The following is a 12,798-nucleotide window of genomic DNA, read 5'->3' as shown; positions in this document are numbered from 1 at the left end:
TGCTCTGCATAAAACTGGCAAAGAGATATTATGATAAATGGCTGTTTAGAGATTGTAGCATCATCTGTGAGAATAAAAAAGCCAACATTTGAAACAAGGAAGGAGTTCTTAATTTACACTGGGGGGATTAAAAACAGTTTCTCTAAAAAAGTTGTTGACCACCACAACCTAACATTATACGTATGAATGAAATGAACTTTAAAAATGAAGAAATTATCTGTGTTAATAAACATAATAAATATGACGACATAATAAAGAGCCAGACCATTTTATGAATTGTAAAAATATTTGTTTCGATAAAATAAAAGACATATTTAATACAGAAAGAAAACATTTAATGCAGTAGAAAAAATAAACATCAGATTCAAATATCCAACTCTCAAACAAACAACTAGAAGGACTTGTCACTTATGCAGCGTTGATGATTTAGAGATAGAGAGATGGCGGGGTGCTGTAGATTAATAAAGGGACTGGTAAAGATTAAAATTAAAATATTTAATAGCCATAGGGGTGCGTCAATCCATCTGGTGCCAGTGTTCTTTTATCAAACACTACACTCAGCGTCTTTTGTAGCGACGGCACTAATAATCCATTGTTTTTTATTGTGCTCTTTATCCGGATGTGTAACAACGATAGACTGTGGGGTGTTACACACGTCTTTTAGCATAAAGGATTATACCAGCTTTTTTAAACTGTCAAAATGAATTGTAGCCGTGTTGTTATCATTTAATGTTACACCTTTTACTTTCAAGCTGACGGTACCCAGAGATGTGCGATAGGCGTATGTTTTGGGGCCAACGGATACGGACTCCACAATGCATTGTTCAGGAGCTAGCTCAGAAGTTAGATCCCCTAGATAATTGCTGGTGCGCTGGTTAACAACGCCAGGGTGGGTGACAAAACCTATGCTATTGGTATCATGATAAATGCTCTTGTAATTGATCCTTCAACCCAAACAGTTTTAAGCGTGCATGAGCGGTTGTGAACGCTGCTATGAATATGTTTGTGTTGTCAGTAGTTGTTGGATATTCCATTGCATAGCGCCAGCACAGACAATTTGTTTCATCGTCTATCACCACGCAACTGATCACGTCATAAGAATGACCAACTAGATAGGCGTGAAGCACATCAGGGTCTGAGATGATGGATGTGTTGGGCAAATTAATGCTTTGTGCAAACTTACCCCACAAAGAATTAAGGCATCATTTTGCCAACAGCCACCAAGTGGGGTTGCTCTCAATCTGTTCCAAACGCAAGTGTATGCCCTGATGCTTATAAGAATCATCAGTGTAAGCCTGTTTAGCGGTATCGCCCACACAGCCGACAGGAAAGCAAGAGGCCAACTGTTTCTGTTGTAGGAACATGCATTCATAATCACAGAAGAGTAAAAGGGTGATTGTTTTAAAATGCCATATTTTGTGTATGTGTGAGGGATATAGACTGGTAAAACCTATTTGCTCACCCTCTGAGATGCAGTGGTGTAACTTTAAAGCATTCTTGAGGCCACCATATAGTGCATCTCAGGGGTTTAGGGGGTCAGGTAGATTAATCTTTTTAAGAAAATGACCCACATCAGAATTGTTGTTCACCATTGCGCGCCACTCGTGTTCCGAGATAGTGATGAGGAGAGCAACCCGACTGGCGACATTTTTTTTTCAACCAAATGCATCTATACAACTGTTCATAAGTAGTACCCGTCAAAGTGTTGAATCCCCCGAAGGGGCAACAATCAGGACAGCTGTGATTAAAGCAGCCATTACATTCCTAGGCTGTTTCCACTCCCTGAATCAATGCATAGCCATCCAACCAATATTTTCCATTGAGGTTTTCACCACTGCCAGTTTGGTGATGCTGTATAGAGAAGTTCTCTGTTTCTGAGATGTAGAAGAGCCACTGAATATGTCACCGAATAACATTTTTTATGTCCATGATATGAATCATGGGGCAGCAGAGCAATTGTTTTAGGTTTTAGATATAGCTTTCTGTAAATCTGCATACAACAACTAGCCAGCGTGATATTTTGAAAAGGATTGATGTATGACACGTGTATTCCACACTTTATAGGAGTTTCACAGCAAGTTATCTGAAGGATTGCATCCCTGAACAAATTACAAGCTTGTCTTAAAATGTTGACATCTTCTTGACAGTAGGCGAATGTCAAACATGCCATGCTCATTCGCCTTGTACTATACCATGAACTGATAATTCTCGCTAGGCATCATGTATTGAACTCCATAATGGTACGGGGTCGGAATCTGCCCTATGTAGTTTTGATTAGCAGCTGTGTTGAAAAGATGGGGAAAGAAACCCTTTGAACCAGGAAAACTAAAAACTTTTGGAATCTTGCTGAGTTTCATGGGTAAAAAGTTCAAGGAATCAATAAAGCGTATTTTTTAGAGGTACCACAAAGATGGCCATCAGCTTAGCCTCCTGAGGGATAGGTTTCACTCCAGTTTTCTCTCAAACCAACTGGCTTAATATAAAGTATCCATCATAGGCTTTGGAGTTATGTGCTAGAAAGGTGTAGCCCGTTAATTTGCTTGTTACACAAGTGCTTACAAAGACAGCCACACATGAGTCTTCTGTAAATTCCAAACAGCTATCTCCTGTTAGACGTCTGGGACAGACATAATTCAGTTGGTGGGTTACATTCTCCTGGTGAGCGTCCATGTCATATTTGTATTTTGTATTTTATTGAATTTATATAGCACTTTAATCCAAAGTGCTTTACATGAGAACAAGAAAAAATACAACAAGCATAAAATGGAATTGAATCACAACTCGAAAACAGTACAAGGAACAATTTACATTATTGCTGAGGTAAGGAGGGAGTGGAGAGGGACAGAGGTGTGAGGGGAATGGGAGGTATGAGTAGAGGTAGATGCATAAGTAAGAGGGGAGGCAAGAAGGTATGAGGAAGAAGAGAGGGAAGAATAAGACTAGATAAGAGCAGGTGGTAGGATAGAAGGGAGTAGAGAGGAAGCAGAGGGTAAAGAAGTACAGGAGTAAGAGGTGAGGCATGAGGCGGTGGGAGATGTAGGAGAGGAAGTGAAAGGTGTTAGGGAGGGGAATGGAAAAGATACGATTTTAGAGAAGTGCAAAAGGAAGGGTAGGAGGGAGAAGAACAGATGTGGAGGGGGAGGCGGTTCCAGTGGAACGGAGTGAGGAGTGGAAAGAGCGGAAGCGGGAGGAGGTGCAGGGTGGTGGAGGAGTAGAGATTAGGAAAAGATCAGCAGAGCAGAGAGAACGAGAAGGGGTATAGACAGTAAGAAGGGAAGAAAGGTGGGGGGGCAAGACCATAGAGGGATTTTACAACAAGACAGAGGAACTTGAATTTGAGCTGGGAGTGAAAAGAGAGCCAGACCAGAAGGTAAGAGAAGAGGAGATGGAGTCAAAAGGTGAGAGAAGGGAGAGGGAGCGGATGGCAGAGTGGTAGACAATTTGAGTGGGGAGAGGTGAGAGGAGGGGAGTCCAAAGAAAAGGGAGGAACAGTAGAAAAGTCTGGAGAAGATGAGGGAGGTAATTAAGAGTTTAGTAGTGTGAAAGGTTAGGAGGGGTTGAATTTTACAAATGTTATAAAGGTGAAAGCAACACGACTTGACAGTAAGAGAAATGTGATGATATAGGGAGAGGTGAGGGTCAATATGAAGACCAAGGAGGAAGAGTGTTGACAGGGAAGAAAAGGAGTTCAGCTTTTTCAGAATTAAGAGTAAGGAAGTGAGAGGACATCCAGGATTTAATAGCAGAAAGGCAAGAAGAGAGTTTATCGTGAATGTTGTGAGAGAAGGAGGAGAAGGAGAGGAAAATCTGGGTATCATCAGCATAGAAATGGTGCGAGATACCAAATGAGGAGATGATAGGAGCTAAGAAAGAAGTATAGAGTGAGGAAAGAAAGGGGCCAAGGACAGAACCTTGGGGGACTCCATGGTTGAGAGGATATGTGAGAGAGGTGGTGCCACCCCAGGAGACAGAAAAGGTTAGGTTAGAAAGATAATAGGGGGGCCAGTTGAGGACAGAGTCTTTGAGGCCAAATGAGGAGAGGGTGTTGAGGAGAATAGGATGGTCAACAGTATCAAAAGCAGCAGATAGATCAAGGAGAATAAGATTAGAGGAGTGCTTAGAGTAGCGTGCAGAAAGGAGAGAGTTAAGAACAGAGATGAGGGCAGTTTCAGTGGAGTGTAGAGGGCGGAAGCCATATTGGGTGGAGGGAAGGAGGGAGTGGTTAGAGATGACATATACCATGTTCCCGGTTTTATTCTGAGGTCGACCTAGTGTTATGTAACACAAGTGTTCATCCGAGTTGACAAAAGAAACTTTTCACACCCTACAGATTATTCCGGTACAGTTGTGATTCTCTGGATGAGATTTCTGACACGCGGTGCAGTGAGTGCATGGTTCACATGTGACCACCCTCAATGCTTCTCTCTGAATGTATGCGTCTAGACAGCTCTGAGACCTCACTAACATGTGACAATGCAGACCTTTTTCTGCTCTTTCTTTTAGCGTTTGACACTCCTCTCTTAAACACAGACAACAGTGATATTGACAACTGTGTCTATGATTGTTTTTCGGAAATGTAGTGGCAGTGCTGAGAAAGATGTTTGGCCCACAGGAAGCCTTTTAAATTGATTATACCATAGAAAAGGTTGTCGCGATGTAAAACATATAAAGTTTTTGTGGCTGTTTTAGCCGTAGTGGGAAATACCGCCACACCCCATTATTAAAGTAAAGTTACTTGATTGGTCTATTCACATATTTCTCAAAAAGAGACAGCTGTCCAAAGCCTATTGGAGTGTTTGTTGGGAGCACTAGTTGTGCTTGTACTGTGAAAACAAGGAAATAATATGAGGCAGGGTAACCAAAAAGGAAACACACCAAACACAGGTTACAAAGGAACATACAAAGCACTTTATTTTATACTGAATCCAGTTACAAAAGAAAAGAACAAAATTCAGATAGCTATCGACCCTCAGTACAACACAGCGAACTCTGGCGTGGTTCGGTGTGCTCAGTGAGTGCAAATATTCATTGAAACAGTCAGGCTTTTATATATTTCTCCAGCCTGTTGTCCAGCCTTTCTTCAGGTTAACCATTCCATAAATAGGTTACTGCTCTAGGGTCCCTTGCCAGGTCAAATCTAGTTCATCTTAGGTTTATACATTAACAAGAAGAAATGGTAATAATGTATGCTCTAGGCCTAACATTACAATGCGGGACTTAATTTATACAATATAGTTAAGCAGGTGTTCTCATTCAATTATAGATCAGTTTCGGTGATACAGGTAATCCATTGCACACAGGTCAGCAGAAGGACAAGGTCTCAGCTCATGAACCTAACAAGTGGCCTGCAGGCAAGTTATACATTAGCTGTACAGAGGTCATGACAATCAAGTTCTGTTCTGAATAACATAGGCTACCATTTTAGCTCACATGGTGACTTTATAGAGCAAGAAAACCTAAAATGGCGGCTTGACCCAAAATGACAGTTTACATGGTTTCTAAGGTCAGGACCTTGCAATGCGAGTTTATTCACATGTAGTTTATAAGCAGCTTGTTAGCAGCTTGGCGTAGGCCAATATACATATATTCATAGCAATAGGAGGCACGATATAATTTCTAGTTTGACAAACCCTCCTTTTGGCCTATGCCAAGTGCTAAACTACTTCTGATATCCCTGCAAATAACTCCATGTGTCATCGTCCATACACCCTGAATAGCTGTCAGAAATATCTATCGCCATTAGATCTTTTACTAAGATCTCTTTCAGTACATACTCCTTAGAGGTTTTATCCGGGGCATACACTTTATGTCCTATTGTACCTATCGCCTGAGCGCAACATCCCCCTAGCATTGAACATATACTTGGTAGACATTGGATACAACAACAAAGAAATAGCAGAATTCCCAAAATAATCAGCAAGACTGAAAGCACTTTCCAACCCCAAGACCGCAAGAAGTCCCAGAACCAAGCGCTAAGATCCCAATTTCCCTCGGGAACATGCACTTCTGAACTAAGAATGTGCAGATTCTGTATTGCCTTAAAAATAGTTGGGGAGGAATCTGGTACGAAAACACAGCATGCGGACCCCACTAGTTTACATACTCCACCACGTTCAGCCAGAATGACATCTAATGCCATCCGGTTCTGAAGCGCTACCAATCTGATCGCTTTCTGCTCTAAAGTCATATTATAGAGTATATCTGTGGTCCGGTTGATGGTTCTCTCCAGTACTCTCGCTAGTTTCCTGATATCCTCGGAATTTGCTATCTGCCCAAAGAATGGAAGGAATGATTTCGCTACATCTCCTAAAACCTGTGCTGGAGTGTCGCCATTCTCGTCCCGCCGTGGACGAGCCTTCGAAACCTCTACATTACTTGCTATAAACACCCCAGGTAACATGATTCCCAGATAACAAGTTCCCTGCCAATCCCTGGGCAACCATGGAAATGCTACATTACCGCAAACAAAATAGATAGGTTCGCCTACATACAAAGGTCTGTCTTCCCCAGTCAAATTTGCAACGTTGGCACAACCTTTAAAATCTCCCATTGACCAGGTGCCATTCCTCTGTATGCAGAAAGAAACTGAATCGGGGCTATGGTTAACAGTATAAGAAGGAGGCACGGCATCCTTATTGCCTATCGGAGCCATTTTAAAGGAAATCAAAGATTGGAAAGGACGAGACAGTCTATCAGAAGGCCTAATAGAAGCAATATTGACCTTACTCCTATTTGCGAAAAGCGAGCATCCCAGGGGAGTCAGAACACGTTTCTCAAAACTATTCAAATTAGTGCCATCAAAGTTCCCCGAGATGCTATCGTTCCATCGGCCAAAGAACAGTGCTCTAAGTGAAGCATAACAAGCAGTTGTCAAAGGTAAAGGGTGAATATACCAACCTAGCCCCTTATCCCCATGTTGCGGAGTGTCACAACTTAGCGGGAGGGATAAACACTCTTGAGGCCGATTGGTTAACAGATTTCTTTTATTTTTATTCAGTTCAACTCTCAACTGGTACTAAAGAAGAAAATGGGAAAAAAAGGAAGTTTCTTTAGCGTAATGACTCTGCTTAGAATTCCGGGGTCGGTGGCGAGCTTTTCTAGCAAAGGGGTTTTCGTAGCCCTATACAGTCTCAGTTCTCAGAGGGCTCTCTGTTCGTTCCCAGCTTATACGGTGGGTTAGTGGGTTCGTACCCCGTTACCCCAAAATTCCAGATATGGACTCTCCTCGTACGCCGAGCGCCTCACCGTCTTTCTGCTGTATTTTCGTTCGTATAAACTCCTCGGCCACTCGGGTAATCCTCTTCCTGATTTCTCTTGTCCCCTCGATCAGCTGTTGCAGTGGCGTGTGCTGCCCCTCCGGCTCCTCGGTCGGGTACTCCCTCGCTCAGTCACACCCCAGCTGTTCGCTTACCCGCAGCATTGCATCTTCTCGGGTATTCCCCGGCCAGCCGCTCGTCATCGGGATTTCTTTCTCAAACTCCTCCCACACGAGGGAGGGCCCCGCGGCGAGGTGCTCTCTCGCCCCCCTCTTTTCGCAACCAGGTGCGACGCAGCTTATGGATTTCGGCAACGTGCCTCCTCCTCATCAAACTGGGCACAACCGGTGCCGGAACAACTTTTCTCAACAGGATTTTCTTAGGGCTTTCAGTACGCCCATTCATAAGACGGTTCCTCCTCTTCTGCATTCGGTCCCTGTTCAAAAACAAACCACCACAACGCCAGGATTAGAGAAAAGCCCTTTACTTCTTTCCCCTCCACCGATTGGCTCTTAATCCCCGTCAATCAATTCACTCCCTCCCTGGTGACATCACCCTATTGTCCTCTGCTTGCTGTGATGCCGGGCCACTCCAGAGTCTCCAATGGTCCAATCCTTCACTGCATCACAGTGAGCAGACCCAACAATTAGTCTTATTAAAAATGGCATGTGTTGCATTCATTATAAGCAACAAGGTATTATTGTGATACTTCTGTCTATGCTGTGAATCCCTAGGTGACAGAGTATGCAAATGTACAAAAGCTGTAGAAACAGTGGGTACAATTTCAGTCGGCAGCAAAGACTCTAAAGGATGAGTTTCTTCGAAATACCAAAGGCCTAAGACAGTGACTATTATAAAACCAAATATTATCATAAAAACACAGCAATACGTTTTTGGGGCCCAGGCACATTGTTCATTGTCCGAGTTGGTCACCCCCTTATTTATAAGTCCAATACGAGCAGCAGCGGTGGTGGTAGCAGGCATTGTAGATTTTCAATTGACGACCCCAATGTTCGTTGCTGGCGACACTACGGTCGCGCGGCTTCTTAGTCCTTCCACAACCCCTAGCCAACAGAATCCCCTTCCTCAACTTTTTGGGCAAAAGCAAGCCCTTGATGATCCTTTCCTTCCTTGAATGCACAGCCGAACCGTGCCGTATGTCTATCTTCGTGGCCGGAAGTTGTATCTTGTTGTGCCTGGTATTGTTTGATCCGAGAACAAGATGTCGTCACTTCCCGTTGGAAGTAACGTATCAGAGGCAAGTGAAGTTGGAACAGCAATTTCCGGGAGCAAAATTTTCGGAGAGTGCGGAGACAAAATGGCAGCTTCCCCAAGCCTCACGGGCTCAGAAAGATTCTCCGACACACTCTCAGTGCTACTCACTGCTTTGGGATCATTGGTTGCAGCGTTAGCGAGGGGTTCTGTTTCTTCTGTAACGTGTGGCACTGGGTGAGGAAGTTTCTTGACATGCGTCGCGTGTATCCAATGCTTCCGGCCTGCGACACGCACCGCTGTTTGGGTGACCAGCAGGACCTGGAACGGGCCCCGCCACCGAGGTGCAAGGCAGGAAGATCGGTCAAAGGATTTGACCAAAACCCAACTTCCAGGTTGTATACTGTGGCCTGGGCCCTCGTATCGCGCGGGTAAAGCGTCTCGTACCTAGTGATAAATGAAATACAGGTTTTTAGTCAACTGGCTACAATAGTCTGAAAGCAATACATTTTCTACATTCCTCAATGCCCTAGGCTTCGGAAGACCCCAGATATTGGCAGGTCTCCCCATTACCACCTCAAATGGAGAGAGCCCAGTCTTAGTTTGAGGGGTTGTACGCATGGCTAGTAACACGATCGGTAAGGCGTCCGGCCATTTTAGTTTGGTGCCGGCACACGTCTTAGCGAGCTTGTTTTTTATGATACCATTGTGTCTTTCCACTAATCCGGCGCTCTGAGCATGTCTGGCCGAATGGAATCGTTTGTCAATTTGCATTGCCGTACATATCTGTAGAATTACAGCAGCGATAAAATGCGGACCATTATCCGACCAGATAACTCTCGGCAAACCGAACTGTGGGAAGAATTCCTTTAACATGGTCTTTGCAGTGGTCATGGCTGTAGCGTCTTTAACAGGGAAAGCCTCAACCGACTTACTAAAGGCGCAAATGACCACAAGGACATATTTTAGATTGTTACATCGCTCCATTTCAATAAAGTCAAAGTGAATCACTTCAAACGGGACAGAAGGAGGCCCAAAGCTACCTCTTGGATTCTTCTAATGTGGCATCGGCTTGGATATCTAGTACAGACCCAACACCCTCATCCATTGCATAGGCATCTACAGTCTCCCTTGAAACATACATCTCCGTGAAGAGATCAGAGGCAGTTTGTCTAGCTATTTGATCAGCGAAAGCATTCCCTTTCCCTACATCATCTATAATCTTGCGATGTGCTGCGCACTTAATGATTGCTAACTGACTAGGGAGCGCAAGTGCTGAAAGCAATTGTACTATCAGGGAGCCATGTTGGATCTTGGTGCCATGCGAAGTTAAAAACCCTCTCTCTGACCAAAGTCTCCCAAAGTTGTGAGCCACCCCAAAGGCATACTGACTATCAGTATATATGTTTACTGTTAGCCCTTCGGAAAGCTCACAAGCTCGAGTCAATGCTATAATCTCTGCGGCCTGCGCAGAGTTATGCGTAATTCTCTTGGTCTCCACAACCGTACTCAATGTAGTGACTGCATAAGCAGCTGTGGATGTACCATCCAGTAGTTTGAAGCAGGAGCCATCACAAAACAGCTCCCCTTGTGGGTTATCCAAAGGAGTGTCCCTCAAATCAACTCTGCCTTTTGTATCTTGTTCAGTAGTATACAGGCAGTCATGTGACTCTTCGTCACCGCAAACAGTATTTTGCGGGAAAGGTAGGAGTTCAGCCGGATTAAGAACGCAGCACCTCCTAATTTGAATGTGGGGAGCAAACAAGATTAATTCATATCTTGTCAGTCGTGCGGAAGTGAGGTGTTACGTTTGGGTTTTGTTCAATAGAATATCTACAGAGTGAGGCACCATCAGGGTTAAATCATGGCGTAGGACCATTCCCTCACTCTGTTTTACAGACGCAGCAGCAGCAGCGACAGCGCGCAAACGTCTTGGCAAAGCGCATGCAACAGGATCAAGGGCGGAAGAGTAGTAACCGCATGGCCTATTCTTCCCTCCATGTTCCTGCGTTAATACAGCCAAAGCACATCCATCACATTCATGCACAAACAACACAAAGGCCTTCTCATAGTTCGGTGTGCCCAAAACTGGCGCCGAACATAATGCAGTCTTGAGCAACTCGAATGAATGTTGATGCTCCGTATTCCATGGCAATGGCGAAGAAATACCCTTCTTCGTCAAGGCCAACATCGGTTTTATCACTAGTGAGAAGTTTGGGATCCATAACCTACAGTAAGAAGCCATACCTATCAAGGCTCTAACTTCCTTTTGTGTATTTGGGACAGACATGCCAGAAATGTGTTTTATTCTTTCAGGTGTCAATCTTCTTCCCTCCTTTGACAGGAGATAGCCTAAATAGGCGACCTCCTGGCAACAATATTGAAACTTTTTGAGCGAAGCTTTGTGACCATGCTTAGCTAGATGAATGAGCAACAACACAGTGCCCTCTCTACAAGAGCTCTCAGAGTCAGCGGCTAAAAGCAAATCATCAACATATTGAAGCAACGTACAAGTAGGGGGCAATTCAAGGGTATCAAGCTGCTCTTTCAAAGCCCTACTATAAATACTAGGACTCTCAGTATAACCTTGAGGTGCACGAGTAAATGTGAATGAGCGTCCCCCTAAGGTAAACGCGAACAAGCATCTACTATCCTCATGTATAGGAATACTGAAGAAAGCATTCTTTAGGTCCACAACACTGAAGTGAGTAGCCGTAGCTGGAATCATGGTTAATATTGTCGTCACATCAGGCACAATTGGAAATTGCGGAGCGACGAATTTATTAATGGCACGTAAATCAATTATAAAACAAAATGGAATTGCATTATCACCTTTTTTGTACACGGGTAAAATCGGACTATTGCACAAACTTCCTGCAATCTCCTCAATCACCCCACGATGCACAAAATCGGAAACAATGCTCTTCAAACTGAGATCTTATACTGTGGAATATGGGGCAGCTTAATTCCATGTTTCAAAACTATTTTAACAGGCTCAATCTGCAAAACACCGACATCATTGTCATCAACTGCCCACAAACATTCTGGTACATTACTGAATTCTGGCAGCAAAGGTCTAGTCAAGAATTGCGAAACAGAACATTGCTGTGGTGAAATCGTCAAACGCACTCCATCAGAAGAACAATGAATTACCGCATTTAATTCCTTCAACAGATTCAACCCCAGCAAATTCTCTCCACAATTCGAAGTCAAGAGAAATGGACACTGGTCCGTAAAGGGACCCAAAGAAATAGGTACCGGTGAAGAAACCGGACAAACAACTGGTGTGCCAGAAAACCCTACAGAAACATTGGTTTTCCCTGAGAGTGGAATGTTTGGAACCCGAGAATGATCAATGGAGCACTTCTGTGCTCCAGTGTCTATCAAAAATTGATGTTTCCTATTTCCCACTACCATTTCAACGTAGGGACCTTTCTGATTAACGGGAATAGGTGTAGGTTCCAAACCCTGCTTCGGGCAATCCTAACGAAACAAAATATCATCAAAAGGAAGCTCTTCAGATAGATATGCAGCAGAAGGATGATCAAATATGTTTCTAGTATCCACACTCGAAGTCTGATTATCCTGTGAAAAAAGGTTATTGGGGATCCTGCGAAAACTGGCCTCTACCAGGGCCCCCTACACCTGGGCGACCTCTGGATCGTCTACCCATATTTCCAAATGTGTTATTCGACCTCTGTCGAAGGACGGGGCATTGTGCACGCCAATGACCCTCCTGGCGACAATAGGCATGCTGGTTAATATTCATAGGACCCAAGGGCACATTCCCTTGTGGAACATACTGACCTCTAATCTGCGAACTACCCCCTCTGGGGCCTCTAACAATTTGCTGTAACAATACTTTAGTCTTCAAATCACCTTTTCTCTTCTATCTCTATCTTTTTCATTATTGACACGGTTCTCGTAGTACTGAGCCATGTGCAGTACTTCTGATTGGGATTTCGCCTGCCAAGCGCTCTCAGAAGACATAATTTGTGACTGGATGTCAGGCAGCAATCCACGTACAAATTTGTCCACAAATAATCTTTTCCCAGACTCTGTGCCTAAGTCTTGTCCACTGAAATCCGAGAATACCTGTTCGAACCGATTAAAGAACTCGGTAGCACCCTCAGATTATCCTTGGACACAGGCCGTAAACTTGTCCCAAATAATTCTCTTTTCGGGGATTATAGTTTTCAGTTTTGCAATGATTCTGTCAGGCAAAGTTAGTATCACCTGAGGTGGTCTCTCACCAGCTGGCCTTTCCCCATCAAGCCTAACTATGTTAGCCCATGTATCTCCCAACCCTGGTACATCGTCTATAGTTCTA

Source organism: Ambystoma mexicanum, chromosome 6p (assembly GCF_040938575.1).
Source record: "Ambystoma mexicanum isolate Mex_15411 chromosome 6p, UKY_AmexF1_1, whole genome shotgun sequence".
NCBI lineage: Eukaryota > Metazoa > Chordata > Amphibia > Caudata > Ambystomatidae > Ambystoma > Ambystoma mexicanum.
Note: the sequence above shows the minus strand (reverse complement) of the source record.